This window comes from Gasterosteus aculeatus, chromosome 2, assembly GCF_964276395.1.
Source record: "Gasterosteus aculeatus chromosome 2, fGasAcu3.hap1.1, whole genome shotgun sequence".
Taxonomy (NCBI): domain Eukaryota; kingdom Metazoa; phylum Chordata; class Actinopteri; order Perciformes; family Gasterosteidae; genus Gasterosteus; species Gasterosteus aculeatus.
Genome location: NC_135689.1, coordinates 21,617,773 through 21,639,642, shown reverse-complemented (window position 1 = coordinate 21,639,642; position 21,870 = coordinate 21,617,773). Strand labels below are relative to the sequence as shown.

Here is a 21,870-nt window from a genome sequence, read left to right as displayed (position 1 = left end):
GAAAAAGGAGTCACTTTCTAATGCCTTCTCGATTTCTTCCAGAGAGAGAAATGAAAAAGCTTACGGCACCTGGGATTCCCAGGCGGTCTTCCATCCAAGTACTAACCAGGCCCTACTCTGCTTAGCTTCTGAGATCAGACGAGATCAGGCGGAGCCAGAGAGGTATGGCCGTAAGCAACTGTATGTCCTCTTCCTAATATTTTAAAATGTGTCAAAGGTTTTGGAGTTTTGATAATGAAAAAGGATTCACTTTCTAATGCCTTCTCAATTTCTTCCAGAGAGAGAAATGAAAAAGCTTACGGCACCTGGGATTCCCAGGCGGTCTTCCATCCAAGTACTAACCAGGCCCTACTCTGCTTAGCTTCTGAGATCAGACGAGATCAGGCGGAGCCAGAGAGGTATGGCCGTAAGCAACTGTATGTCCTCTACCTAATCTTTTAAAATGTGTCAAAGGTTTTGTAGTTTTGACAATGAAATGGAGTCACTTTCTAAGGCCTTCTCTGTGTCTTTTACAGATAGAAATGAAAAAGCTTACGGCACCTGGGATTCCCAGGCGGTCTTCCATCCAAGTACTAACCAGGCCCTACTCTGCTTAGCTTCTGAGATCAGACGAGATCAGGCGGAGCCAGAGAGGTATGGCCGTAAGCAACTGTATGTCCTCTTCCTAATATTTTAAAATGTGTCAAAGGTTTTGGAGTTTTGATAATGAAAAAGGATTCACTTTCTAATGCCTTCTCAATTTCTTCCAGAGAGAGAAATGAAAAAGCTTACGGCACCTGGGATTCCCAGGCGGTCTTCCATCCAAGTACTAACCAGGCCCTACTCTGCTTAGCTTCTGAGATCAGACGAGATCAGGCGGAGCCAGAGAGGTATGGCCGTAAGCAACTGTATGTCCTCTTCCTAATCTTTTAAAATGTGTCAAAGGTTTTGGAGTTTTGATAATGAAAAAGGATTCACTTTCTAATGCCTTCTCAATTTCTTCCAGAGAGAGAAATGAAAAAGCTTACGGCACCTGGGATTCCCAGGCGGTCTTCCATCCAAGTACTAACTAGGCCCTACTCTGCTTAGCTTCTGAGATCAGACGAGATCAGGCGGAGCCAGAGAGGTATGGCCGTAAGCAACTGTATGTCCTCTACCTAATCTTTTAAAATGTGTCAAAGGTTTTGTAGTTTTGACAATTAAATGGAGTCACTTTCTAAGGCCTTCTCTGTGTCTTTTACAGATAGAATTGAAAAAGCTTACGGCACCTGGGATTCCCAGGCGGTCTTCCATCCAAGTACTAACCAGGCCCTACTCTGCTTAGCTTCTGAGATCAGACGAGATCAGGCGGAGCCAGAGAGGTATGGCCGTAAGCAACTGTATGTCCTCTTCCTAATCTTTTAAAATGTGTCAAAGGTTTTGGAGTTTTGATAATGAAAAAGGAGTCACTTTCTAATGCCTTCTCGATTTCTTCCAGAGAGAGAAATGAAAAAGCTTACGGCACCTGGGATTCCCAGGCGGTCTTCCATCCAAGTACTAACCAGGCCCTACTCTGCTTAGCTTCTGAGATCAGACGAGATCAGGCGGAGCCAGAGAGGTATGGCCGTAAGCAACTGTATGTCCTCTTCCTAATATTTTAAAATGTGTCAAAGGTTTTGGAGTTTTGATAATGAAAAAGGATTCACTTTCTAATGCCTTCTCAATTTCTTCCAGAGAGAGAAATGAAAAAGCTTACGGCACCTGGGATTCCCAGGCGGTCTTCCATCCAAGTACTAACCAGGCCCTACTCTGCTTAGCTTCTGAGATCAGACGAGATCAGGCGGAGCCAGAGAGGTATGGCCGTAAGCAACTGTATGTCCTCTACCTAATCTTTTAAAATGTGTCAAAGGTTTTGTAGTTTTGACAATTAAATGGAGTCACTTTCTAAGGCCTTCTCTGTGTCTTTTACAAATAGAATTGAAAAAGCTTACGGCACCTGGGATTCCCAGGCGGTCTTCCATCCAAGTACTAACCAGGCCCTACTCTGCTTAGCTTCTGAGATCAGACGAGATCAGGCGGAGCCAGAGAGGTATGGCCGTAAGCAACTGTATGTCCTCTTCCTAATCTTTTAAAATGTGTCAAAGGTTTTGGAGTTTTGATAATGAAAAAGGAGTCACTTTCTAATGCCTTCTCGATTTCTTCCAGAGAGAGAAATGAAAAAGCTTACTGCACCTGGGATTCCCAGGCGGTCTTCCATCCAAGTACTAACCAGGCCCTACTCTGCTTAGCTTCTGAGATCAGACGAGATCAGGCGGAGCCAGAGAGGTATGGCCGTAAGCAACTGTATGTCCTCTACCTAATCTTTTAAAATGTGTCAAAGGTTTTGTAGTTTTGACAATTAAATGGAGTCACTTTCTAAGGCCTTCTCTGTGTCTTTTACAGATAGAATTGAAAAAGCTTACGGGACCTGGGATTCCCAGGCGGTCTTCCATCCAAGTACTAACCAGGCCCTACTCTGCTTAGCTTCTGAGATCAGACGAGATCAGGCGGAGCCAGAGAGGTATGGCCGTAAGCAACTGTATGTCCTCTTCCTAATCTTTTAAAACGTGTCAAAGGTTTTGTAGTTTTGACAATGAAATGGAGTCACTTTCTAAGGCCTTCTCTGTGTCTTTTACAGATAGAAATGAAAAAGCTTACGGCACCTGGGATTCCCAGGCTGTCTTCCATCCAAGTACTAACCAGGCCCTACTCTGCTTAGCTTCTGAGATCAGACGAGATCAGGCGGAGCCAGACAGGTATGGCCGTAAGCAACTGTATGTCCTCTTCCTAATCTTTTAAAATGTGTCAAAGGTTTTGGAGTTTTGATAATGAAAAAGGAGTCACTTTCTAATGCCTTCTCGATTTCTTCCAGAGAGAGAAATGAAAAAGCTTACGGCACCTGGGATTCCCAGGCGGTCTTCCATCCAAGTACTAACCAGGCCCTACTCTGCTTAGCTTCTGAGATCAGACGAGATCAGGCGGAGCCAGAGAGGTATGGCCGTAAGCAACTGTATGTCCTCTACCTAATCTTTTAAAATGTGTCAAAGGTTTTGTAGTTTTGACAATTAAATGGAGTCACTTTCTAAGGCCTTCTCTGTGTCTTTTACAAATAGAATTGAAAAAGCTTACGGCACCTGGGATTCCCAGGCGGTCTTCCATCCAAGTACTAACCAGGCCCTACTCTGCTTAGCTTCTGAGATCAGACGAGATCAGGCGGAGCCAGAGAGGTATGGCCGTAAGCAACTGTATGTCCTCTTCCTAATCTTTTAAAATGTGTCAAAGGTTTTGGAGTTTTGATAATGAAATGGAGTCACTTTCTAAGGCCTTCTCTGTGTCTTTTACAGATAGAAATGAAAAAGCTTACGGCACCTGGGATTCCCAGGCGGTCTTCCATCCAAGTACTAACCAGGCCCTACTCTGCTTAGCTTCTGAGATCAGACGAGATCAGGCGGAGCCAGAGAGGTATGGCCGTAAGCAACTGTATGTCCTCTACCTAATCTTTTAAAATGTGTCAAAGGTTTTGTAGTTTTGACAATTAAATGGAGTCACTTTCTAAGGCCTTCTCTGTGTCTTTTACAGATAGAATTGAAAAAGCTTACGGGACCTGGGATTCCCAGGCGGTCTTCCATCCAAGTACTAACCAGGCCCTACTCTGCTTAGCTTCTGAGATCAGACGAGATCAGGCGGAGCCAGAGAGGTATGGCCGTAAGCAACTGTATGTCCTCTTCCTAATCTTTTAAAACGTGTCAAAGGTTTTGTAGTTTTGACAATGAAATGGAGTCACTTTCTAAGGCCTTCTCTGTGTCTTTTACAGATAGAAATGAAAAAGCTTACGGCACCTGGGATTCCCAGGCTGTCTTCCATCCAAGTACTAACCAGGCCCTACTCTGCTTAGCTTCTGAGATCAGACGAGATCAGGCGGAGCCAGACAGGTATGGCCGTAAGCAACTGTATGTCCTCTTCCTAATCTTTTAAAATGTGTCAAAGGTTTTGGAGTTTTGATAATGAAAAAGGAGTCACTTTCTAATGCCTTCTCGATTTCTTCCAGAGAGAGAAATGAAAAAGCTTACGGCACCTGGGATTCCCAGGCGGTCTTCCATCCAAGTACTAACCAGGCCCTACTCTGCTTAGCTTCTGAGATCAGACGAGATCAGGCGGAGCCAGAGAGGTATGGCCGTAAGCAACTGTATGTCCTCTTCCTAATATTTTAAAATGTGTCAAAGGTTTTGGAGTTTTGATAATGAAAAAGGATTCACTTTCTAATGCCTTCTCAATTTCTTCCAGAGAGAGAAATGAAAAAGCTTACGGCACCTGGGATTCCCAGGCGGTCTTCCATCCAAGTACTAACCAGGCCCTACTCTGCTTAGCTTCTGAGATCAGACGAGATCAGGCGGAGCCAGAGAGGTATGGCCGTAAGCAACTGTATGTCCTCTACCTAATCTTTTAAAATGTGTCAAAGGTTTTGTAGTTTTGACAATGAAATGGAGTCACTTTCTAAGGCCTTCTCTGTGTCTTTTACAGATAGAAATGAAAAAGCTTACGGCACCTGGGATTCCCAGGCTGTCTTCCATCCAAGTACTAACCAGGCCCTACTCTGCTTAGCTTCTGAGATCAGACGAGATCAGGCGGAGCCAGACAGGTATGGCCGTAAGCAACTGTATGTCCTCTTCCTAATCTTTTAAAATGTGTCAAAGGTTTTGGAGTTTTGATAATGAAAAAGGATTCACTTTCTAATGCCTTCTCAATTTCTTCCAGAGAGAGAAATGAAAAAGCTTACGGCACCTGGGATTCCCAGGCGGTCTTCCATCCAAGTACTAACCAGGCCCTACTCTGCTTAGCTTCTGAGATCAGACGAGATCAGGCGGAGCTTTTTTTTTTTTTTTCTTTTATTATAAAAAATACATTTTCCAAAAATCATTTTTTACATTGTTTACATATTCACTATATCCATTATTATTTAATTATTTTCTGAACATCAGCAATCAGGGTCTTTAAGATGAGAACAAAATCACATTATAGGATTTTTTTTTTTTTTTTTTTTTTTTCTTTTCTTTTCTTCACTCGGCAGTAGAAAGTTTTGCCTTATTAGCCTTATCTTTTTCCAAACAAAACCAAAAAAAAAGAAGTGCGCAACGACAACAAGTTAAGGCACACAAGAAAAACATTTAAAACCGAAAGATAAGATCTTTGTCATTGTCCTCCTGAAACAAGAGATTATTTTCGTCCATCCATTCCTTGAGCAGATCTTTTTTGAATGCATATATAGTTTTCCAGTATGCTTTTATATTGCTCTTGAAAAGAGTCTCAACGTCCGTTTTTTTTCCCTCGAAGAGGGCAAGGTTTCTTCTCAGCAACACTGCTCTTCTAGCAAATGCCAGGCATGCGTTGGCGATATCCATCCTCCGGCCTCCAGCATTCTTTGGCAGTCCGAAACACCAGGTCCAGTCCCATGATGTTCCCCTCGTCATTTTTACTCCACAACCCTTTGTTAGAAGCTCTCTTATGTATTCTCTAAAGGTTCTGAGTGCTGTACAAGACCAAATAAGGTGCTCAAAATCCTCTTCTTCCGTTTCACACACAGAACACATTCTTGAGAATTTTTCCTTGTGTATCTGGTGCAAGACAATTCCTGTAAAATATTTCCGGTGCCTTATCTTAAACTCAGAGCTGTAGACCTCTGGGGGGATGAGGCTGAATTCAAGATTTACCCATATTGAGCTTGTCTTATCTTTTGGGAAGATTTTTTCCCATGCCTTTTCTGCTGCTGGTTTAACTATGTGTTTTTTTATTAGGATGCTGTAGAAAGTTTTTGTTTTTACTTCAATTATATTTTTTTGTTTATCTTTAACACACAGCGTAAAACCAAGTGCCCTGTCCTGCTCTGTCACTTCATTCATTCTTTCTTTCCATTCATGACCCATGCATTGATCAAATATTTTCCCTATGTCTTTTATTCTTGCCGGTGCATATTTACTTCCACATGCCTGGAGTTTACCATTTACTTTTCCTAAATCAAAACAGCCGTTTGTTCCACACACACTCCCTACGGCTGTTAAACCTGCCTGCATTAAGTGGCAACTCGTAATCGGCCTCCCGCCCCCGACAAACCCCGGGCTTGATAGGAAGGGTAATTTTAGCACTTGCACCTTTCCTCTAACGTCAGGTGTGAGATGCGGCATAATTTTGTCCCAAGCCTCCAGCACTTCCCTGTAGAACCCCGACAGGCCCACCCTTACGTGTGCTGGCGAGAGGGCACATAGGTTATACACACTTCTCTCTCCGTACCCTGCCAGGAGGCCTGCCAGGAAATCTCTACCGGGCAGCTGCCTTTTTGGATTTAAAAATCTCCCTATTAATTTTACCCTCAGTGCGTCTCTTTTTACACTTACATCAATCAAAGCTAAACCCCCCTCCCTTTTGTTAGCTATTAACGTCTTGCGAGCGATCGAATTCCCCTTTCCCTTCCAAAAAAAAGTGGCGACGGCTGCATTGAGCCGATTGAACACCCAAGTGGGCAGCTCACAGGACCCCAGAATGTGATTAATTTTGGACAGTATCAGGGCATTTACTACTATTACCTTTCCCTTCAAAGCGAGGCCTCTTGCATACCATAAATTTAGCAGGTTTTTTATTTTTACCAAAACCTCGTTCCATGTTTTGTCCGTTGCACTCTTTTCATTTTTACCTATATATATACCCAAGATTTTCCTTTCGTCCTCTATTTTTTTAAAACCCCACATATCAGCTGGGACATTGCAGGGCCCGAAGACCATCAGCTCGGTTTTTTTTGTATTAATTTTTGCGCCTGATGCTCTTTCATATTTCTTTATATGGTCTAATACTTTGTTTATGCAGCTACTAGTTTTCACACAAATATTTACATCATCTGCATACTGCATAATTTTAATTTGGTTTCCTGCCGGTGTCCAGATTCCCTTTATTAGGTCGTCGTTATTTATAGTATAGGCCAGGGGCTCCGCCACCAGGCTGTAGAGCAGCGCCGACAGCGGGCAACCCTGTCTCACTGATCGTCCTAGCTCAAAACTGTTAGTTAGTAAACCATTACATTTCACCCTACTTTTCGCTCCGCTGTACATCATTTTGATTCTTTTTATGAATATTGGTCCAAAACCAAAACGCTCCAGCACGGCCCACAGGAAGGGATGTTCCACTCTATCAAAAGCCTTCTCTAGGTCTACTCCTAACAAAATCCCTCCCTCCTTATTTAAGCAGCTTGCTGTATCTCTGATTGTGTTGATGGTGTCTGAGATGTCCCTCCCCGGAATGCTGTAAGCCTGCGTTGGTCCTATTATTGAATTTATTACAGTTTTTAATCTGTTTGCGAGTATTTTTGTGAATATTTTATAGTCTGTGTTAAGCAAACTGATCGGTCTGTAGTTGGAAAGCAGCTTTTTCTCCCCTTTTTTGAAAATTAGAGTGACTATCCCCTCCGTAAATGATGCTGGAGCCCTCTGCTCAGTGTCCATCTGTTCATAGAGTGTCAGCAAAAGTGGCCCCAGCATTTCCTTAAATTCTTGAAAGAACTCGGCAGGCAAACCGTCTGCCCCCGGGCTTTTATTTTTATTTAGCTTCATTATGGCCTGTTCTATTTCGCTCAGTGAGAGCGGCATCTCGCACCTCACACTGTCGTTATCTTCTAGTTTATTATTTATTTTATTTACTACTTCATTCATTTCGCTAGTCACAATCCCTTCACTTTCAAATAATTTTTGATAGTAACCCTGTATGGTTCTCAAAATGCCTTCGGTTTCTTCTACTATTTCCCCCCTGGAATTTTCAATGCTCGATATATAAGTCTTTTCTTGATTTGTTTTTTCTAGACCTAGAAAGAAAGCTGTGCATCTTTCTCCTTCAGTTATATATTTTGCTCTACTCCGTATTATTGCACCCGCACATCTTTTTTTTTCTAGTTCAGTTATTCTGGTTTTATACAGTTCATATTTTTCACTGTCATAATTTGGATCCTCTTCACATTTTTCTATTTCGTTTTGCAGGAGGAGAATTAACTCTCGTTCCTCTCTTTTATTCTCCCAGTTTTTGTTTTTGCTGAACCTTATACACATTTTTTTTAGTTTTTCTTTAACATCCTCCCAAAACCAAAACACGTCATCTACAAAAGCCATATCGTGTGTCACCTTTGCTAAATACCTTTCAATTTTACTTTTTAATATGTCGTTTTTCAGGTGGCTTATATTTAGACACCATAAACCCCCTCCCCTCTTCATTCTCGCACCTCCCACACACACTGTCACTGAAGCGTGATCGCTCCCAGAGTAAAAGTAGTATTCACAGGATGTTATATGTTTAACCACACCAGAAGCCACTAAGCAGAAATCAATTCTTGACTGCTTCAATATTCCTTCAACAGCTTGTCTTCTTGAAAATGCAGTTTTGTTTTTATTTAATATCCTCCAAATATCTATTATATTGCAATTATTCATTACTTTTTTCAGTGTACTTCTACTAGAATCATTTCTATAGACATTGTTTTTGGACAAATCTTTTTCCATTAGGACCACATTAAAATCACCAATTACAAAAGTGTTTTCATTACACCATTTCTCTAGATTTTTAAAGAACTGTTTTCTTTCCCCTTCTCCATTTGGTGCATACACATTTATCAGCCTAAATGTATCGTTTGCCAGGCAGAAATCAACGACCAAAACCCTACCTTCTCGGTCCCTATGAACCTCGTTAATGGTTTTGAAGATATTGGCTTGAAAGAGTGAGGCCACACCACAAGAGTTTGGGGTTCCCTCATTTGAGATGACCTTCCCTCCCCACTGTTTGATCACATTTTCCCGTAAAGAAACATCCCAATTTGTTTCCTGAAGGCATATTATTTCTGATTTGAGTTGTTTTAAAGTTGAGTCCAGTTTATTTTTATTTCGAAGCCCGTTGGCATTCAGAGAGGTAATTTGGAAACCAAAGGAAGCCATCATTGTAATATATATGAAAGTGCATACCATCTAGTTATTTTTGTTTTTCAGCTTTTTCTTAGCCATGACCTTTGCTTTTCTCTCCTCGGCTCTATTTCTTAAAACCTTCGCCTTCTCAAAGTCCATGTCCGGGTCTGTTTTAGGATGAGGGTCATCCGAGTCGCTGTGCAGCCTTTTGTCTGGCTGTCTTGCCGGCAACGAGTCTGTCGCCATCGGTAGTTCTAGGTTTCTAGTCGGGGCTTCTTGATCTGATGGTACACACTGCCCTGAGAGCGTCCTTCCACCTTTTTCGCTCGTTGATGCCGGTACACTCTCCTCCAAATTTTCCCTTCTCGTGTCCTCCTTTGTACTTTTGTGCAAACCTGCTCCTCCCATTTTCCCCGTCTCACCCCTCACTTCATCATCCTCTTCTGAGAGTTCTTTATCCCCCTCCTTCTCCAGTTTACTCTCCACACCCTCCTCTCCTATGACACTCTCGTCCCCCGACGTCCCATTGTTATCCTCCCCAGACTCTATAGTTTCATTGTCTATCATGATTGATTCACTCTCACTCTGGTTGCATATGCATTCCTCCATACTGTTATAGCATAAGCTACATTTGTTTTTATTTTTTTTGCATTCTCTAGCAAAGTGCCCCTGGACTCCACACTTATGGCACTGAAACTCCGGACATTCCCTCATGATATGCCCAGGTTGGATACACATCCTGCATACTTTCATTTGTTTGTCGTGTATCACTCTAAAGTATTCTGCACCCAGAGCAGTACTAAACTTTGTAGAATACGGCAGGGACTGGACATGATCATTGAATTTTACCTTTAGGAATCGTGTCCCATCAGCAACATTTGTCCCAGGCCACATCCGCCTTTTGATTGGTGAAGCTGCCGACACACCCCAGCTCGACAGTTTGGCGTGGATCTCGCAGTCCTCAATGTAGAATGGCAGGTTTAGGAATGACACCACCAGCTCGTTGTTGCACAGCTCCCGTGCGTGGATCCTCGTCTCTCCCATTTTGAAGCCTTCCAACAGTCTTTCCTTTCCCTTCGGGTGGCTCATTGTCATTTCATATCTGTTGTGGCCCACCACACGGCAAGCCACCAGACCACCACACAATTGCCGCACGTATTTCATCAGCTCCATTGCACTTATGCTGCTTCCTCCTTCCAGCTCTACACTAACTGTGAGCTTCTTGTTGTTTTTGTCCATACTGTCCATGCTCAAACCACTGTTTGATTCTAACGCACTATTCATTTGGGATTCCTTTTGTCCGTTCCGTGTTCGTTCATCATGTTGGTCCGCCATTTTAGGTAAGAGAAGCGATACACTTACCCCCAAACAGTACAATACTGCTGGGGGTACTAAACTCTGTCTTGCAAAAAAACCTCAATTAAAAAAAAGCTTTAGGGCATATCAAAACACCACAAAAAACTGTTCAGATTAGAGCACCGAAATGGATCCAAGCGCCAAACAAATCGCATCTGTGTTCACTTCCTGATTCCTGGTGGGGGCTGGGCCTACAAACGAGATCAGGCGGAGCCAGAGAGGTATGGCCGTAAGCAACTGTATGTCCTCTTCCTAATCTTTTAAAATGTGTCAAAGGTTTTGGAGTTTTGATAATGAAAAAGGATTCACTTTCTAATGCCTTCTCAATTTCTTCCAGAGAGAGAAATGAAAAAGCTTACGGCACCTGGGATTCCCAGGCGGTCTTCCATCCAAGTACTAACCAGGCCCTACTCTGCTTAGCTTCTGAGATCAGACGAGATCAGGCGGAGCCAGAGAGGTATGGCCGTAAGCAACTGTATGTCCTCTTCCTAATCTTTTAAAACGTGTCAAAGGTTTTGTAGTTTTGACAATGAAATGGAGTCACTTTCTAAGGCCTTCTCTGTGTCTTTTACAGATAGAAATGAAAAAGCTTACGGCACCTGGGATTCCCAGGCGGTCTTCCATCCAAGTACTAACCAGGCCCTACTCTGCTTAGCTTCTGAGATCAGACGAGATCAGGCGGAGCCAGAGAGGTATGGCCGTAAGCAACTGTATGTCCTCTTCCTAATCTTTTAAAATGTGTCAAAGGTTTTGGAGTTTTGATAATGAAAAAGGATTCACTTTCTAATGCCTTCTCAATTTCTTCCAGAGAGAGAAATGAAAAAGCTTACGGCACCTGGGATTCCCAGGCGGTCTTCCATCCAAGTACTAACCAGGCCCTACTCTGCTTAGCTTCTGAGATCAGACGAGATCAGGCGGAGCCAGAGAGGTATGGCCGTAAGCAACTGTATGTCCTCTTCCTAATATTTTAAAATGTGTCAAAGGTTTTGGAGTTTTGATAATGAAAAAGGATTCACTTTCTAATGCCTTCTCAATTTCTTCCAGAGAGAGAAATGAAAAAGCTTACGGCACCTGGGATTCCCAGGCGGTCTTCCATCCAAGTACTAACCAGGCCCTACTCTGCTTAGCTTCTGAGATCAGACGAGATCAGGCGGAGCCAGAGAGGTATGGCCGTAAGCAACTGTATGTCCTCTACCTAATCTTTTAAAATGTGTCAAAGGTTTTGTAGTTTTGACAATGAAATGGAGTCACTTTCTAAGGCCTTCTCTGTGTCTTTTACAAATAGAATTGAAAAAGCTTACGGCACCTGGGATTCCCAGGCGGTCTTCCATCCAAGTACTAACCAGGCCCTACTCTGCTTAGCTTCTGAGATCAGACGAGATCAGGCGGAGCCAGAGAGGTATGGCCGTAAGCAACTGTATGTCCTCTACCTAATCTTTTAAAATGTGTCAAAGGTTTTGTAGTTTTGACAATTAAATGGAGTCACTTTCTAAGGCCTTCTCTGTGTCTTTTACAGATCGAATTGAAAAAGCTTACGGCACATGGGATTCCCAGGCGGTCTTCCATCCAAGTACTAACCAGGCCCTACTCTGCTTAGCTTCTGAGATCAGACGAGATCAGGCGGAGCCAGAGAGGTATGGCCGTAAGCAACTGTATGTCCTCTTCCTAATCTTTTAAAATGTGTCAAAGGTTTTGGAGTTTTGATAATGAAAAAGGATTCACTTTCTAATGCCTTCTCAATTTCTTCCAGAGAGAGAAATGAAAAAGCTTACGGCACCTGGGATTCCCAGGCGGTCTTCCATCCAAGTACTAACCAGGCCCTACTCTGCTTAGCTTCTGAGATCAGACGAGATCAGGCGGAGCCAGAGAGGTATGGCCGTAAGCAACTGTATGTCCTCTTCCTAATATTTTAAAATCTGTCAAAGGTTTTGGAGTTTTGATAATGAAAAAGGATTCACTTTCTAATGCCTTCTCAATTTCTTCCAGAGAGAGAAATGAAAAAGCTTACGGCACCTGGGATTCCCAGGCGGTCTTCCATCCAAGTACTAACCAGGCCCTACTCTGCTTAGCTTCTGAGATCAGACGAGATCAGGCGGAGCCAGAGAGGTATGGCCGTAAGCAACTGTATGTCCTCTTCCTAATCTTTTAAAACGTGTCAAAGGTTTTGTAGTTTTGACAATGAAATGGAGTCACTTTCTAAGGCCTTCTCTGTGTCTTTTACAGATAGAAATGAAAAAGCTTACGGCACCTGGGATTCCCAGGCGGTCTTCCATCCAAGTACTAACCAGGCCCTACTCTGCTTAGCTTCTGAGATCAGACGAGATCAGGCGGAGCCAGAGAGGTATGGCCGTAAGCAACTGTATGTCCTCTTCCTAATCTTTTAAAACGTGTCAAAGGTTTTGTAGTTTTGACAATGAAATGGAGTCACTTTCTAAGGCCTTCTCTGTGTCTTTTACAGATAGAAATGAAAAAGCTTACGGCACCTGGGATTCCCAGGCGGTCTTCCATCCAAGTACTAACCAGGCCCTACTCTGCTTAGCTTCTGAGATCTGACGAGATCAGGCGGAGCCAGAGAGGTATGGCCGTAAGCAACTGTATGTCCTCTTCCTAATCTTTTAAAATGTGTCAAAGGTTTTGGAGTTTTGATAATGAAAAAGGATTCACTTTCTAATGCCTTCTCAATTTCTTCCAGAGAGAGAAATGAAAAAGCTTACGGCACCTGGGATTCCCAGGCGGTCTTCCATCCAAGTACTAACCAGGCCCTACTCTGCTTAGCTTCTGAGATCAGACGAGATCAGGCGGAGCCAGAGAGGTATGGCCGTAAGCAACTGTATGTCCTCTTCCTAATATTTTAAAATCTGTCAAAGGTTTTGGAGTTTTGATAATGAAAAAGGATTCACTTTCTAATGCCTTCTCAATTTCTTCCAGAGAGAGAAATGAAAAAGCTTACGGCACCTGGGATTCCCAGGCGGTCTTCCATCCAAGTACTAACCAGGCCCTACTCTGCTTAGCTTCTGAGATCAGACGAGATCAGGCGGAGCCAGAGAGGTATGGCCGTAAGCAACTGTATGTCCTCTTCCTAATATTTTAAAATGTGTCAAAGGTTTTTGAGTTTTGATAATGAAAAAGGATTCACTTTCTAATGCCTTCTCAATTTCTTCCAGAGAGAGAAATGAAAAAGCTTACGGCACATGGGATTCCCAGGCGGTCTTCCATCCAAGTACTAACCAGGCCCTACTCTGCTTAGCTTCTGAGATCAGACGAGATCAGGCGGAGCCAGAGAGGTATGGCCGTAAGCAACTGTATGTCCTCTACCTAATCTTTTAAAATGTGTCAAAGGTTTTGTAGTTTTGACAATTAAATGGAGTCACTTTCTAAGGCCGGCCTTCTCTGTGTCTTTTACAGATCGAATTGAAAAAGCTTACGGCACATGGGATTCCCAGGCGGTCTTCCATCCAAGTACTAACCAGGCCCTACTCTGCTTAGCTTCTGAGATCAGACGAGATCAGGCGGAGCCAGAGAGGTATGGCCGTAAGCAACTGTATGTCCTCTTCCTAATCTTTTAAAATGTGTCAAAGGTTTTGGAGTTTTGATAATGAAAAAGGATTCACTTTCTAATGCCTTCTCAATTTCTTCCAGAGAGAGAAATGAAAAAGCTTACGGCACCTGGGATTCCCAGGCGGTCTTCCATCCAAGTACTAACCAGGCCCTACTCTGCTTAGCTTCTGAGATCAGACGAGATCAGGCGGAGCCAGAGAGGTATGGCCGTAAGCAACTGTATGTCCTCTTCCTAATCTTTTAAAACGTGTCAAAGGTTTTGTAGTTTTGACAATGAAATGGAGTCACTTTCTAAGGCCTTCTCTGTGTCTTTTACAGATAGAAATGAAAAAGCTTACGGCACCTGGGATTCCCAGGCGGTCTTCCATCCAAGTACTAACCAGGCCCTACTCTGCTTAGCTTCTGAGATCAGACGAGATCAGGCGGAGCCAGAGAGGTATGGCCGTAAGCAACTGTATGTCCTCTTCCTAATCTTTTAAAACGTGTCAAAGGTTTTGTAGTTTTGACAATGAAAAGGAGTCACTTTCTAAGGCCTTCTCTGTGTCTTTTACAGATAGAAATGAAAAAGCTTACGGCACCTGGGATTCCCAGGCGGTCTTCCATCCAAGTACTAACCAGGCCCTACTCTGCTTAGCTTCTGAGATCAGACGAGATCAGGCGGAGCCAGAGAGGTATGGCCGTAAGCAACTGTATGTCCTCTTCCTAATCTTTTAAAATGTGTCAAAGGTTTTGGAGTTTTGATAATGAAAAAGGATTCACTTTCTAATGCCTTCTCAATTTCTTCCAGAGAGAGAAATGAAAAAGCTTACGGCACCTGGGATTCCCAGGCGGTCTTCCATCCAAGTACTAACCAGGCCCTACTCTGCTTAGCTTCTGAGATCAGACGAGATCAGGCGGAGCCAGAGAGGTATGGCCGTAAGCAACTGTATGTCCTCTTCCTAATATTTTAAAATGTGTCAAAGGTTTTGGAGTTTTGATAATGAAAAAGGATTCACTTTCTAATGCCTTCTCAATTTCTTCCAGAGAGAGAAATGAAAAAGCTTACGGCACCTGGGATTCCCAGGCGGTCTTCCATCCAAGTACTAACCAGGCCCTACTCTGCTTAGCTTCTGAGATCAGACGAGATCAGGCGGAGCCAGAGAGGTATGGCCGTAAGCAACTGTATGTCCTCTACCTAATCTTTTAAAATGTGTCAAAGGTTTTGTAGTTTTGACAATGAAATGGAGTCACTTTCTAAGGCCTTCTCTGTGTCTTTTACAAATAGAATTGAAAAAGCTTACGGCACCTGGGATTCCCAGGCGGTCTTCCATCCAAGTACTAACCAGGCCCTACTCTGCTTAGCTTCTGAGATCAGACGAGATCAGGCGGAGCCAGAGAGGTATGGCCGTAAGCAACTGTATGTCCTCTACCTAATCTTTTAAAATGTGTCAAAGGTTTTGTAGTTTTGACAATTAAATGGAGTCACTTTCTAAGGCCTTCTCTGTGTCTTTTACAGATCGAATTGAAAAAGCTTACGGCACATGGGATTCCCAGGCGGTCTTCCATCCAAGTACTAACCAGGCCCTACTCTGCTTAGCTTCTGAGATCAGACGAGATCAGGCGGAGCCAGAGAGGTATGGCCGTAAGCAACTGTATGTCCTCTTCCTAATCTTTTAAAATGTGTCAAAGGTTTTGGAGTTTTGATAATGAAAAAGGATTCACTTTCTAATGCCTTCTCAATTTCTTCCAGAGAGAGAAATGAAAAAGCTTACGGCACCTGGGATTCCCAGGCGGTCTTCCATCCAAGTACTAACCAGGCCCTACTCTGCTTAGCTTCTGAGATCAGACGAGATCAGGCGGAGCCAGAGAGGTATGGCCGTAAGCAACTGTATGTCCTCTTCCTAATATTTTAAAATCTGTCAAAGGTTTTGGAGTTTTGATAATGAAAAAGGATTCACTTTCTAATGCCTTCTCAATTTCTTCCAGAGAGAGAAATGAAAAAGCTTACGGCACCTGGGATTCCCAGGCGGTCTTCCATCCAAGTACTAACCAGGCCCTACTCTGCTTAGCTTCTGAGATCAGACGAGATCAGGCGGAGCCAGAGAGGTATGGCCGTAAGCAACTGTATGTCCTCTTCCTAATATTTTAAAATGTGTCAAAGGTTTTTGAGTTTTGATAATGAAAAAGGATTCACTTTCTAATGCCTTCTCAATTTCTTCCAGAGAGAGAAATGAAAAAGCTTACGGCACATGGGATTCCCAGGCGGTCTTCCATCCAAGTACTAACCAGGCCCTACTCTGCTTAGCTTCTGAGATCAGACGAGATCAGGCGGAGCCAGAGAGGTATGGCCGTAAGCAACTGTATGTCCTCTACCTAATCTTTTAAAATGTGTCAAAGGTTTTGTAGTTTTGACAATTAAATGGAGTCACTTTCTAAGGCCTTCTCTGTGTCTTTTACAGATCGAATTGAAAAAGCTTACGGCACATGGGATTCCCAGGCGGTCTTCCATCCAAGTACTAACCAGGCCCTACTCTGCTTAGCTTCTGAGATCAGACGAGATCAGGCGGAGCCAGAGAGGTATGGCCGTAAGCAACTGTATGTCCTCTTCCTAATCTTTTAAAATGTGTCAAAGGTTTTGGAGTTTTGATAATGAAAAAGGATTCACTTTCTAATGCCTTCTCAATTTCTTCCAGAGAGAGAAATGAAAAAGCTTACGGCACATGGGATTCCCAGGCGGTCTTCCATCCAAGTACTAACCAGGCCCTACTCTGCTTAGCTTCTGAGATCAGACGAGATCAGGCGGAGCCAGAGAGGTATGGCCGTAAGCAACTGTATGTCCTCTACCTAATCTTTTAAAATGTGTCAAAGGTTTTGTAGTTTTGACAATTAAATGGAGTCACTTTCTAAGGCCTTCTCTGTGTCTTTTACAGATCGAATTGAAAAAGCTTACGGCACATGGGATTCCCAGGCGGTCTTCCATCCAAGTACAAACCAGGCCCTACTCTGCTTAGCTTCTGAGATCAGACGAGATCAGGCGGAGCCAGAGAGGTATGGCCGTAAGCAACTGTATGTCCTCTTCCTAATCTTTTAAAATGTGTCAAAGGTTTTGGAGTTTTGATAATGAAAAAGGATTCACTTTCTAATGCCTTCTCAATTTCTTCCAGAGAGAGAAATGAAAAAGCTTACGGCACCTGGGATTCCCAGGCGGTCTTCCATCCAAGTACTAACCAGGCCCTACTCTGCTTAGCTTCTGAGATCAGACGAGATCAGGCGGAGCCAGAGAGGTATGGCCGTAAGCAACTGTATGTCCTCTTCCTAATCTTTTAAAACGTGTCAAAGGTTTTGTAGTTTTGACAATGAAATGGAGTCACTTTCTAAGGCCTTCTCTGTGTCTTTTACAGATAGAAATGAAAAATGCTTACGGCACCTGGGATTCCCAGGCGGTCTTCCATCCAAGTACTAACCAGGCCCTACTCTGCTTAGCTTCTGAGATCAGACGAGATCAGGCGGAGCCAGAGAGGTATGGCCGTAAGCAACTGTATGTCCTCTTCCTAATCTTTTAAAACGTGTCAAAGGTCTTGTAGTTTTGACAATGAAATGGAGTCACTTTCTAAGGCCTTCTCTGTGTCTTTTACAGATAGAAATGAAAAAGCTTACGGCACCTGGGATTCCCAGGCGGTCTTCCATCCAAGTACTAACCAGGCCCTACTCTGCTTAGCTTCTGAGATCAGACGAGATCAGGCGGAGCCAGAGAGGTATGGCCGTAAGCAACTGTATGTCCTCTTCCTAATATTTTAAAATGTGTCAAAGGTTTTGGAGTTTTGATAATGAAAAAGGATTCACTTTCTAATGCCTTCTCAATTTCTTCCAGAGAGAGAAATGAAAAAGCTTACGGCACCTGGGATTCCCAGGCGGTCTTCCATCCAAGTACTAACCAGGCCCTACTCTGCTTAGCTTCTGAGATCAGACGAGATCAGGCGGAGCCAGAGAGGTATGGCCGTAAGCAACTGTATGTCCTCTTCCTAATATTTTAAAATGTGTCAAAGGTTTTTGAGTTTTGATAATGAAAAAGGATTCACTTTCTAATGCCTTCTCAATTTCTTCCAGAGAGAGAAATGAAAAAGCTTACGGCACATGGGATTCCCAGGCGGTCTTCCATCCAAGTACTAACCAGGCCCTACTCTGCTTAGCTTCTGAGATCAGACGGAGCCAGAGAGGTATGGCCGTAAGCAACTGTATGTCCTCTACCTAATCTTTTAAAATGTGTCAAAGGTTTTGTAGTTTTGACAATTAAATGGAGTCACTTTCTAAGGCCTTCTCTGTGTCTTTTACAGATAGAATTGAAAAAGCTTACGGCACCTGGGATTCCCAGGCGGTCTTCCATCCAAGTACTAACCAGGCCCTACTCTGCTTAGCTTCTGAGATCAGACGAGATCAGGCGGAGCCAGAGAGGTATGGCCGTAAGCAACTGTATGTCCTCTACCTAATCTTTTAAAATGTGTCAAAGGTTTTGTAGTTTTGACAATGAAATGGAGTCACTTTCTAAGGCCTTCTCTGTGTCTTTTACAGATCGAAATGAAAAAGCGTACAGCACCTGGGATTCCCAGGCGGTCTTCCATCCAAGTACTAACCAGGCCCTACTCTGCTTAGCTTCTGAGATCTGACGAGATCAGGCGGAGCCAGAGAGGTATGGCCGTAAGCAACTGTATGTCCTCTTCCTAATCTTTTAAAATGTGTCAAAGGTTTTGTAGTTTTGACAATGAAATGGAGTCACTTTCTAAGGCCTTCTCTGTGTCTTTTACAGATCGAAATGAAAAAGCTTACAGCACCTGGGATTCCCAGGCGGTCTTCCATCCAAGTACTAACCAGGCCCTACTCTGCTTAGCTTCTGAGATCAGACGGAGCCAGAGAGGTATGGCCGTAAACAACTGTATGTCCTCTTCCTAATCTTTTAAAATGTGTCAAAGGTTTTGGAGTTTTGATAATGAAAAAGGAGTCACTTTCTAAGGCCTTCTCGATTTCTTCCAGAGAGAGAAATGAAAAAGCTTACGGCACCTGGGATTCCCAGGCGGTCTTCCATCCAAGTACTAACCAGGCCCTACTCTGCTTAGCTTCTGAGATCTGACGAGATCAGGCGGAGCCAGAGAGGTATGGCCGTAAGCAACTGTATGTCCTCTTCCTAATCTTTTAAAATGTGTCAAAGGTTTTGTAGTTTTGACAATGAAATGGAGTCACTTTCTAAGGCCTTCTCTGTGTCTTTTACAGATCGAAATGAAAAAGCTTACAGCACCTGGGATTCCCAGGCGGTCTTCCATCCAAGTACTAACCAGGCCCTACTCTGCTTAGCTTCTGAGATCAGACGAGATCAGGCGGAGCCAGAGAGGTATGGCCGTAAGCAACTGTATGTCCTCTACCTAATCTTTTAAAATGTGTCAAAGGTTTTGTAGTTTTGACAATGAAATGGAGTCACTTTCTAAGGCCTTCTCTGTGTCTTTTACAGATAGAAATGAAAAAGCTTACGGCACCTGGGATTCCCAGGCGGTCTTCCATCCAAGTACTAACCAGGCCCTACTCTGCTTAGCTTCTGAGATCAGACGAGATCAGGCGGAGCCAGAGAGGTATGGCCGTAAGCAACTGTATGTCCTCTTCCTAATCTTTTAAAATGTGTCAAAGGTTTTGTAGTTTTGACAAAGAAATGGAGTCACTTTCTAAGGCCTTCTCTGTGTCTTTTACAGATCGAAATGAAAAAGCTTACAGCACCTGGGATTCCCAGGCTGTCTTCCATCCAAGTACTAACCAGGCCCTACTCTGCTTAGCTTCTGAGATCAGACGAGATCAGGCAGAGCCAGAGAGGTATGGCCGTAAGCAACTGTATGTCCTCTTCCTAATCTTTTAAAATGTGTCTAAGGTTTTGGAGTTTTGATAATGAAAAAGGAGTCACTTTCTAATGCCTTCTCGATTTCTTCCAGAGAGAGAAATGAAAAAGCTTACGGCACCTGGGATTCCCAGGCGGTCTTCCATCCAAGTACTAACCAGGCCCTACTCTGCTTAGCTTCTGAGATCTGACGAGACCAGGCGGAGCCAGAGAGGTATGGCCGTAAGCAACTGTATGTCCTCTACCTAATCTTTTAAAATGTGTCAAAGGTTTTGGAGTTTTGATAATGAAAAAGGAGTCACTTTCTAAGGCCTTCTCTGTGTCTTTTACAGATCGAAATGAAAAAGCTTACAGCACCTGGGATTCCCAGGCGGTCTTCCATCCAAGTACTAACCAGGCCCTACTCTGCTTAGCTTCTGAGATCAGACGAGATCAGGCGGAGCCAGAGAGGTATGGCCGTAAGCAACTGTATGTCCTCTTCCTAATCTTTTAAAATGTGTCAAAGGTTTTGTAGTTTTGACAAAGAAATGGAGTCACTTTCTAAGGCCTTCTCTGTGTCTTTTACAGATCGAAATGAAAAAGCTTACAGCACCTGGGATTCCCAGGCGGTCTTCCATCCAAGTACTAACCAGGCCCTACTCTGCTTAGCTTCTGAGATCAGACGAGATCAGGCAGAGCCAGAGAGGTATGGCCGTAAGCAACTGTATGTCCTCTTCCTAATCTTTTAAAATGTGTCTAAGGTTTTGGAGTTTTGATAATGAAAAAGGAGTCACTTTCTAATGCCTTCTCGATTTCTTCCAGAGAGAGAAATGAAAAAGCTTACGGCACCTGGGATTCCCAGGCGGTCTTCCATCCAAGTACTAACCAGGCCCTACTCTGCTTAGCTTCTGAGATCTGACGAGATCAGGCGGAGCCAGAGAGGTATGGCCGTAAGCAACTGTATGTCCTCTACCTAATCTTTTAAAATGTGTCAAAGGTTTTGGAGTTTTGATAATGAAAAAGGAGTCACTTTCTAAGGCCTTCTCTGTGTCTTTTACAGATCGAAATGAAAAAGCTTACAGCACCTGGGATTCCCAGGCGGTCTTCCATCCAAGTACTAACCAGGCCCTACTCTGCTTAGCTTCTGAGATCAGACGAGATCAGGCGGAGCCAGAGAGGTATGGCCGTAAGCAACTGTAGGTCCTCTTCCTAATCTTTTAAAATGTGTCAAAGGTTTTGTAGTTTTGACAATGAAATGGAGTCACTTTCTAAGGCCTTCTCTGTGTCTTTTACAGATCGAAATGAAAAAGCTTACAGCACCTGGGATTCCCAGGCGGTCTTCCATCCAAGTACTAACCAGGCCCTACTCTGCTTAGCTTCTGAGATCAGACGAGATCAGGCGGAGCCAGAGAGGTATGGCCGTAAGCAACTGTATGTCCTCTTCCTAATCTTTTAAAATGTGTCAAAGGTTTTGTAGTTTTGACAATGAAATGGAGTCACTTTCTAAGGCCTTCTCTGTGTCTTTTACAGATCGAAATGAAAAAGCTTACAGCACCTGGGATTCCCAGGCGGTCTTCCATCCAAGTACTAACCAGGCCCTACTCTGCTTAGCTTCTGAGATCAGACGAGATCAGGCGGAGCCAGAGAGGTATGGCCGTAAGCAACTGTATGTCCTCTTCCTAATCTTTTAAAATGTGTCAAAGGTTTTGGAGTTTTGATAATGAAAAAGGAGTCACTTTCTAATGCCTTCTCGATTTCTTCCAGAGAGAGAAATGAAAAAGCTTACGGCACCTGGGATTCCCAGGCGGTCTTCCATCCAAGTACTAACCAGGCCCTACTCTGCTTAGCTTCTGAGATCAGACGAGATCAGGCGGAGCCAGAGAGGTATGGCCGTAAGCAACTGTATGTCCTCTACCTAATCTTTTAAAATGTGTCAAAGGTTTTGGAGTTTTGACAATTAAATGGAGTCACTTTCTAAGGCCTTCTCTGTGTCTTTTACAGATCGAAATGAAAAAGCTTACAGCACCTGGGATTCCCAGGCGGTCTTCCATCCAAGTACTAACCAGGCCCTACTCTGCTTAGCTTCTGAGATCTGACGAGATCAGGCGGAGCCAGAGAGGTATGGCCGTAAGCAACTGTATGTCCTCTACCTAATCTTTTAAAATGTGTCAAAGGTTTTGGAGTTTTGACAATGAAATG

General features: G+C 43.5%; 63 non-coding genes and 5 pseudogenes across 63 annotated transcripts; all 68 read right to left on the bottom strand.

Moving 5' to 3' along the window:
- Positions 1–57: 57 nt before the first annotated feature.
- On the bottom strand, positions 58–176 carry LOC144401119 (5S ribosomal RNA). Its single transcript, XR_013463054.1, has one exon. It is a non-coding gene; the product is annotated as a 5S ribosomal RNA (ribosomal RNA).
- Positions 177–293: 117 nt separating this feature from the next.
- Positions 294–412, bottom strand: LOC144401118 (5S ribosomal RNA). Its single transcript, XR_013463053.1, has one exon. It is a non-coding gene; the product is annotated as a 5S ribosomal RNA (ribosomal RNA).
- Positions 413–528: 116 nt separating this feature from the next.
- On the bottom strand, positions 529–647 carry LOC144401117 (5S ribosomal RNA). Its single transcript, XR_013463052.1, has one exon. It is a non-coding gene; the product is annotated as a 5S ribosomal RNA (ribosomal RNA).
- Positions 648–764: 117 nt separating this feature from the next.
- LOC144401116 (5S ribosomal RNA) lies at positions 765–883 on the bottom strand. The gene has a single exon (XR_013463051.1). It is a non-coding gene; the product is annotated as a 5S ribosomal RNA (ribosomal RNA).
- Positions 884–1,000: 117 nt separating this feature from the next.
- LOC144398475 (5S ribosomal RNA) lies at positions 1,001–1,119 on the bottom strand. Its single transcript, XR_013460622.1, has one exon. It is a non-coding gene; the product is annotated as a 5S ribosomal RNA (ribosomal RNA).
- A 116-nt stretch (positions 1,120–1,235) lies between these two features.
- On the bottom strand, positions 1,236–1,354 carry LOC144401115 (5S ribosomal RNA). Its single transcript, XR_013463050.1, has one exon. It is a non-coding gene; the product is annotated as a 5S ribosomal RNA (ribosomal RNA).
- A 117-nt stretch (positions 1,355–1,471) lies between these two features.
- On the bottom strand, positions 1,472–1,590 carry LOC144401114 (5S ribosomal RNA). Its single transcript, XR_013463049.1, has one exon. It is a non-coding gene; the product is annotated as a 5S ribosomal RNA (ribosomal RNA).
- Positions 1,591–1,707: 117 nt separating this feature from the next.
- Positions 1,708–1,826, bottom strand: LOC144401113 (5S ribosomal RNA). The gene has a single exon (XR_013463048.1). It is a non-coding gene; the product is annotated as a 5S ribosomal RNA (ribosomal RNA).
- A 116-nt stretch (positions 1,827–1,942) lies between these two features.
- On the bottom strand, positions 1,943–2,061 carry LOC144401111 (5S ribosomal RNA). Its single transcript, XR_013463046.1, has one exon. It is a non-coding gene; the product is annotated as a 5S ribosomal RNA (ribosomal RNA).
- A 117-nt stretch (positions 2,062–2,178) lies between these two features.
- LOC144398857 (5S ribosomal RNA) lies at positions 2,179–2,297 on the bottom strand. The gene has a single exon (XR_013461004.1). It is a non-coding gene; the product is annotated as a 5S ribosomal RNA (ribosomal RNA).
- A 116-nt stretch (positions 2,298–2,413) lies between these two features.
- Positions 2,414–2,532, bottom strand: LOC144399004 (5S ribosomal RNA). The gene has a single exon (XR_013461149.1). It is a non-coding gene; the product is annotated as a 5S ribosomal RNA (ribosomal RNA).
- A 116-nt stretch (positions 2,533–2,648) lies between these two features.
- Positions 2,649–2,767, bottom strand: LOC144399778 (5S ribosomal RNA; annotated as a pseudogene).
- Positions 2,768–2,884: 117 nt separating this feature from the next.
- On the bottom strand, positions 2,885–3,003 carry LOC144401110 (5S ribosomal RNA). The gene has a single exon (XR_013463045.1). It is a non-coding gene; the product is annotated as a 5S ribosomal RNA (ribosomal RNA).
- A 116-nt stretch (positions 3,004–3,119) lies between these two features.
- Positions 3,120–3,238, bottom strand: LOC144401109 (5S ribosomal RNA). Its single transcript, XR_013463044.1, has one exon. It is a non-coding gene; the product is annotated as a 5S ribosomal RNA (ribosomal RNA).
- A 116-nt stretch (positions 3,239–3,354) lies between these two features.
- On the bottom strand, positions 3,355–3,473 carry LOC144401108 (5S ribosomal RNA). The gene has a single exon (XR_013463043.1). It is a non-coding gene; the product is annotated as a 5S ribosomal RNA (ribosomal RNA).
- A 116-nt stretch (positions 3,474–3,589) lies between these two features.
- Positions 3,590–3,708, bottom strand: LOC144399002 (5S ribosomal RNA). Its single transcript, XR_013461147.1, has one exon. It is a non-coding gene; the product is annotated as a 5S ribosomal RNA (ribosomal RNA).
- A 116-nt stretch (positions 3,709–3,824) lies between these two features.
- LOC144399777 (5S ribosomal RNA) lies at positions 3,825–3,943 on the bottom strand (annotated as a pseudogene).
- A 117-nt stretch (positions 3,944–4,060) lies between these two features.
- On the bottom strand, positions 4,061–4,179 carry LOC144401107 (5S ribosomal RNA). The gene has a single exon (XR_013463042.1). It is a non-coding gene; the product is annotated as a 5S ribosomal RNA (ribosomal RNA).
- A 117-nt stretch (positions 4,180–4,296) lies between these two features.
- On the bottom strand, positions 4,297–4,415 carry LOC144401106 (5S ribosomal RNA). The gene has a single exon (XR_013463041.1). It is a non-coding gene; the product is annotated as a 5S ribosomal RNA (ribosomal RNA).
- A 116-nt stretch (positions 4,416–4,531) lies between these two features.
- LOC144399776 (5S ribosomal RNA) lies at positions 4,532–4,650 on the bottom strand (annotated as a pseudogene).
- A 5,982-nt stretch (positions 4,651–10,632) lies between these two features.
- On the bottom strand, positions 10,633–10,751 carry LOC144401105 (5S ribosomal RNA). The gene has a single exon (XR_013463040.1). It is a non-coding gene; the product is annotated as a 5S ribosomal RNA (ribosomal RNA).
- Positions 10,752–10,867: 116 nt separating this feature from the next.
- LOC144401104 (5S ribosomal RNA) lies at positions 10,868–10,986 on the bottom strand. The gene has a single exon (XR_013463039.1). It is a non-coding gene; the product is annotated as a 5S ribosomal RNA (ribosomal RNA).
- Positions 10,987–11,103: 117 nt separating this feature from the next.
- On the bottom strand, positions 11,104–11,222 carry LOC144401103 (5S ribosomal RNA). The gene has a single exon (XR_013463038.1). It is a non-coding gene; the product is annotated as a 5S ribosomal RNA (ribosomal RNA).
- A 117-nt stretch (positions 11,223–11,339) lies between these two features.
- On the bottom strand, positions 11,340–11,458 carry LOC144401102 (5S ribosomal RNA). Its single transcript, XR_013463037.1, has one exon. It is a non-coding gene; the product is annotated as a 5S ribosomal RNA (ribosomal RNA).
- Positions 11,459–11,574: 116 nt separating this feature from the next.
- LOC144401100 (5S ribosomal RNA) lies at positions 11,575–11,693 on the bottom strand. Its single transcript, XR_013463035.1, has one exon. It is a non-coding gene; the product is annotated as a 5S ribosomal RNA (ribosomal RNA).
- A 116-nt stretch (positions 11,694–11,809) lies between these two features.
- On the bottom strand, positions 11,810–11,928 carry LOC144398902 (5S ribosomal RNA). Its single transcript, XR_013461049.1, has one exon. It is a non-coding gene; the product is annotated as a 5S ribosomal RNA (ribosomal RNA).
- Positions 11,929–12,045: 117 nt separating this feature from the next.
- On the bottom strand, positions 12,046–12,164 carry LOC144401099 (5S ribosomal RNA). The gene has a single exon (XR_013463034.1). It is a non-coding gene; the product is annotated as a 5S ribosomal RNA (ribosomal RNA).
- A 117-nt stretch (positions 12,165–12,281) lies between these two features.
- LOC144401098 (5S ribosomal RNA) lies at positions 12,282–12,400 on the bottom strand. Its single transcript, XR_013463033.1, has one exon. It is a non-coding gene; the product is annotated as a 5S ribosomal RNA (ribosomal RNA).
- Positions 12,401–12,516: 116 nt separating this feature from the next.
- LOC144401097 (5S ribosomal RNA) lies at positions 12,517–12,635 on the bottom strand. The gene has a single exon (XR_013463032.1). It is a non-coding gene; the product is annotated as a 5S ribosomal RNA (ribosomal RNA).
- Positions 12,636–12,751: 116 nt separating this feature from the next.
- Positions 12,752–12,870, bottom strand: LOC144401446 (5S ribosomal RNA). The gene has a single exon (XR_013463381.1). It is a non-coding gene; the product is annotated as a 5S ribosomal RNA (ribosomal RNA).
- A 117-nt stretch (positions 12,871–12,987) lies between these two features.
- Positions 12,988–13,106, bottom strand: LOC144401096 (5S ribosomal RNA). The gene has a single exon (XR_013463031.1). It is a non-coding gene; the product is annotated as a 5S ribosomal RNA (ribosomal RNA).
- A 117-nt stretch (positions 13,107–13,223) lies between these two features.
- LOC144401095 (5S ribosomal RNA) lies at positions 13,224–13,342 on the bottom strand. Its single transcript, XR_013463030.1, has one exon. It is a non-coding gene; the product is annotated as a 5S ribosomal RNA (ribosomal RNA).
- Positions 13,343–13,459: 117 nt separating this feature from the next.
- Positions 13,460–13,578, bottom strand: LOC144398901 (5S ribosomal RNA). The gene has a single exon (XR_013461048.1). It is a non-coding gene; the product is annotated as a 5S ribosomal RNA (ribosomal RNA).
- A 120-nt stretch (positions 13,579–13,698) lies between these two features.
- On the bottom strand, positions 13,699–13,817 carry LOC144398899 (5S ribosomal RNA). Its single transcript, XR_013461046.1, has one exon. It is a non-coding gene; the product is annotated as a 5S ribosomal RNA (ribosomal RNA).
- Positions 13,818–13,934: 117 nt separating this feature from the next.
- Positions 13,935–14,053, bottom strand: LOC144401094 (5S ribosomal RNA). Its single transcript, XR_013463029.1, has one exon. It is a non-coding gene; the product is annotated as a 5S ribosomal RNA (ribosomal RNA).
- A 116-nt stretch (positions 14,054–14,169) lies between these two features.
- On the bottom strand, positions 14,170–14,288 carry LOC144401093 (5S ribosomal RNA). Its single transcript, XR_013463028.1, has one exon. It is a non-coding gene; the product is annotated as a 5S ribosomal RNA (ribosomal RNA).
- Positions 14,289–14,404: 116 nt separating this feature from the next.
- Positions 14,405–14,523, bottom strand: LOC144401092 (5S ribosomal RNA). Its single transcript, XR_013463027.1, has one exon. It is a non-coding gene; the product is annotated as a 5S ribosomal RNA (ribosomal RNA).
- A 117-nt stretch (positions 14,524–14,640) lies between these two features.
- On the bottom strand, positions 14,641–14,759 carry LOC144401091 (5S ribosomal RNA). Its single transcript, XR_013463026.1, has one exon. It is a non-coding gene; the product is annotated as a 5S ribosomal RNA (ribosomal RNA).
- Positions 14,760–14,876: 117 nt separating this feature from the next.
- Positions 14,877–14,995, bottom strand: LOC144401089 (5S ribosomal RNA). Its single transcript, XR_013463024.1, has one exon. It is a non-coding gene; the product is annotated as a 5S ribosomal RNA (ribosomal RNA).
- Positions 14,996–15,111: 116 nt separating this feature from the next.
- LOC144401088 (5S ribosomal RNA) lies at positions 15,112–15,230 on the bottom strand. The gene has a single exon (XR_013463023.1). It is a non-coding gene; the product is annotated as a 5S ribosomal RNA (ribosomal RNA).
- Positions 15,231–15,346: 116 nt separating this feature from the next.
- On the bottom strand, positions 15,347–15,465 carry LOC144398898 (5S ribosomal RNA). The gene has a single exon (XR_013461045.1). It is a non-coding gene; the product is annotated as a 5S ribosomal RNA (ribosomal RNA).
- A 117-nt stretch (positions 15,466–15,582) lies between these two features.
- LOC144401087 (5S ribosomal RNA) lies at positions 15,583–15,701 on the bottom strand. Its single transcript, XR_013463022.1, has one exon. It is a non-coding gene; the product is annotated as a 5S ribosomal RNA (ribosomal RNA).
- A 117-nt stretch (positions 15,702–15,818) lies between these two features.
- LOC144401086 (5S ribosomal RNA) lies at positions 15,819–15,937 on the bottom strand. Its single transcript, XR_013463021.1, has one exon. It is a non-coding gene; the product is annotated as a 5S ribosomal RNA (ribosomal RNA).
- A 117-nt stretch (positions 15,938–16,054) lies between these two features.
- Positions 16,055–16,173, bottom strand: LOC144398897 (5S ribosomal RNA). The gene has a single exon (XR_013461044.1). It is a non-coding gene; the product is annotated as a 5S ribosomal RNA (ribosomal RNA).
- A 116-nt stretch (positions 16,174–16,289) lies between these two features.
- LOC144398896 (5S ribosomal RNA) lies at positions 16,290–16,408 on the bottom strand. Its single transcript, XR_013461043.1, has one exon. It is a non-coding gene; the product is annotated as a 5S ribosomal RNA (ribosomal RNA).
- A 117-nt stretch (positions 16,409–16,525) lies between these two features.
- Positions 16,526–16,644, bottom strand: LOC144398895 (5S ribosomal RNA). The gene has a single exon (XR_013461042.1). It is a non-coding gene; the product is annotated as a 5S ribosomal RNA (ribosomal RNA).
- A 116-nt stretch (positions 16,645–16,760) lies between these two features.
- Positions 16,761–16,879, bottom strand: LOC144399461 (5S ribosomal RNA). Its single transcript, XR_013461607.1, has one exon. It is a non-coding gene; the product is annotated as a 5S ribosomal RNA (ribosomal RNA).
- Positions 16,880–16,996: 117 nt separating this feature from the next.
- Positions 16,997–17,115, bottom strand: LOC144401085 (5S ribosomal RNA). Its single transcript, XR_013463020.1, has one exon. It is a non-coding gene; the product is annotated as a 5S ribosomal RNA (ribosomal RNA).
- Positions 17,116–17,232: 117 nt separating this feature from the next.
- Positions 17,233–17,351, bottom strand: LOC144396939 (5S ribosomal RNA). Its single transcript, XR_013459085.1, has one exon. It is a non-coding gene; the product is annotated as a 5S ribosomal RNA (ribosomal RNA).
- Positions 17,352–17,467: 116 nt separating this feature from the next.
- LOC144401084 (5S ribosomal RNA) lies at positions 17,468–17,586 on the bottom strand. The gene has a single exon (XR_013463019.1). It is a non-coding gene; the product is annotated as a 5S ribosomal RNA (ribosomal RNA).
- Positions 17,587–17,703: 117 nt separating this feature from the next.
- Positions 17,704–17,822, bottom strand: LOC144401083 (5S ribosomal RNA). The gene has a single exon (XR_013463018.1). It is a non-coding gene; the product is annotated as a 5S ribosomal RNA (ribosomal RNA).
- A 117-nt stretch (positions 17,823–17,939) lies between these two features.
- Positions 17,940–18,048, bottom strand: LOC144400001 (5S ribosomal RNA; annotated as a pseudogene).
- Positions 18,049–18,164: 116 nt separating this feature from the next.
- Positions 18,165–18,283, bottom strand: LOC144401082 (5S ribosomal RNA). Its single transcript, XR_013463017.1, has one exon. It is a non-coding gene; the product is annotated as a 5S ribosomal RNA (ribosomal RNA).
- A 116-nt stretch (positions 18,284–18,399) lies between these two features.
- LOC144398493 (5S ribosomal RNA) lies at positions 18,400–18,518 on the bottom strand. The gene has a single exon (XR_013460640.1). It is a non-coding gene; the product is annotated as a 5S ribosomal RNA (ribosomal RNA).
- Positions 18,519–18,634: 116 nt separating this feature from the next.
- LOC144399974 (5S ribosomal RNA) lies at positions 18,635–18,743 on the bottom strand (annotated as a pseudogene).
- A 117-nt stretch (positions 18,744–18,860) lies between these two features.
- Positions 18,861–18,979, bottom strand: LOC144401435 (5S ribosomal RNA). Its single transcript, XR_013463370.1, has one exon. It is a non-coding gene; the product is annotated as a 5S ribosomal RNA (ribosomal RNA).
- Positions 18,980–19,095: 116 nt separating this feature from the next.
- LOC144395344 (5S ribosomal RNA) lies at positions 19,096–19,214 on the bottom strand. Its single transcript, XR_013457478.1, has one exon. It is a non-coding gene; the product is annotated as a 5S ribosomal RNA (ribosomal RNA).
- Positions 19,215–19,330: 116 nt separating this feature from the next.
- Positions 19,331–19,449, bottom strand: LOC144401081 (5S ribosomal RNA). Its single transcript, XR_013463016.1, has one exon. It is a non-coding gene; the product is annotated as a 5S ribosomal RNA (ribosomal RNA).
- Positions 19,450–19,565: 116 nt separating this feature from the next.
- On the bottom strand, positions 19,566–19,684 carry LOC144399746 (5S ribosomal RNA). Its single transcript, XR_013461892.1, has one exon. It is a non-coding gene; the product is annotated as a 5S ribosomal RNA (ribosomal RNA).
- A 117-nt stretch (positions 19,685–19,801) lies between these two features.
- On the bottom strand, positions 19,802–19,920 carry LOC144397648 (5S ribosomal RNA). Its single transcript, XR_013459794.1, has one exon. It is a non-coding gene; the product is annotated as a 5S ribosomal RNA (ribosomal RNA).
- A 117-nt stretch (positions 19,921–20,037) lies between these two features.
- On the bottom strand, positions 20,038–20,156 carry LOC144395343 (5S ribosomal RNA). The gene has a single exon (XR_013457477.1). It is a non-coding gene; the product is annotated as a 5S ribosomal RNA (ribosomal RNA).
- Positions 20,157–20,272: 116 nt separating this feature from the next.
- LOC144397870 (5S ribosomal RNA) lies at positions 20,273–20,391 on the bottom strand. The gene has a single exon (XR_013460017.1). It is a non-coding gene; the product is annotated as a 5S ribosomal RNA (ribosomal RNA).
- Positions 20,392–20,508: 117 nt separating this feature from the next.
- LOC144401424 (5S ribosomal RNA) lies at positions 20,509–20,627 on the bottom strand. Its single transcript, XR_013463359.1, has one exon. It is a non-coding gene; the product is annotated as a 5S ribosomal RNA (ribosomal RNA).
- A 117-nt stretch (positions 20,628–20,744) lies between these two features.
- Positions 20,745–20,863, bottom strand: LOC144395341 (5S ribosomal RNA). The gene has a single exon (XR_013457475.1). It is a non-coding gene; the product is annotated as a 5S ribosomal RNA (ribosomal RNA).
- Positions 20,864–20,979: 116 nt separating this feature from the next.
- On the bottom strand, positions 20,980–21,098 carry LOC144395340 (5S ribosomal RNA). Its single transcript, XR_013457474.1, has one exon. It is a non-coding gene; the product is annotated as a 5S ribosomal RNA (ribosomal RNA).
- A 116-nt stretch (positions 21,099–21,214) lies between these two features.
- Positions 21,215–21,333, bottom strand: LOC144395339 (5S ribosomal RNA). The gene has a single exon (XR_013457473.1). It is a non-coding gene; the product is annotated as a 5S ribosomal RNA (ribosomal RNA).
- Positions 21,334–21,450: 117 nt separating this feature from the next.
- On the bottom strand, positions 21,451–21,569 carry LOC144401080 (5S ribosomal RNA). Its single transcript, XR_013463015.1, has one exon. It is a non-coding gene; the product is annotated as a 5S ribosomal RNA (ribosomal RNA).
- A 116-nt stretch (positions 21,570–21,685) lies between these two features.
- On the bottom strand, positions 21,686–21,804 carry LOC144405036 (5S ribosomal RNA). The gene has a single exon (XR_013466978.1). It is a non-coding gene; the product is annotated as a 5S ribosomal RNA (ribosomal RNA).
- Between the last annotated feature and the right edge of the window lie 66 nt (positions 21,805–21,870).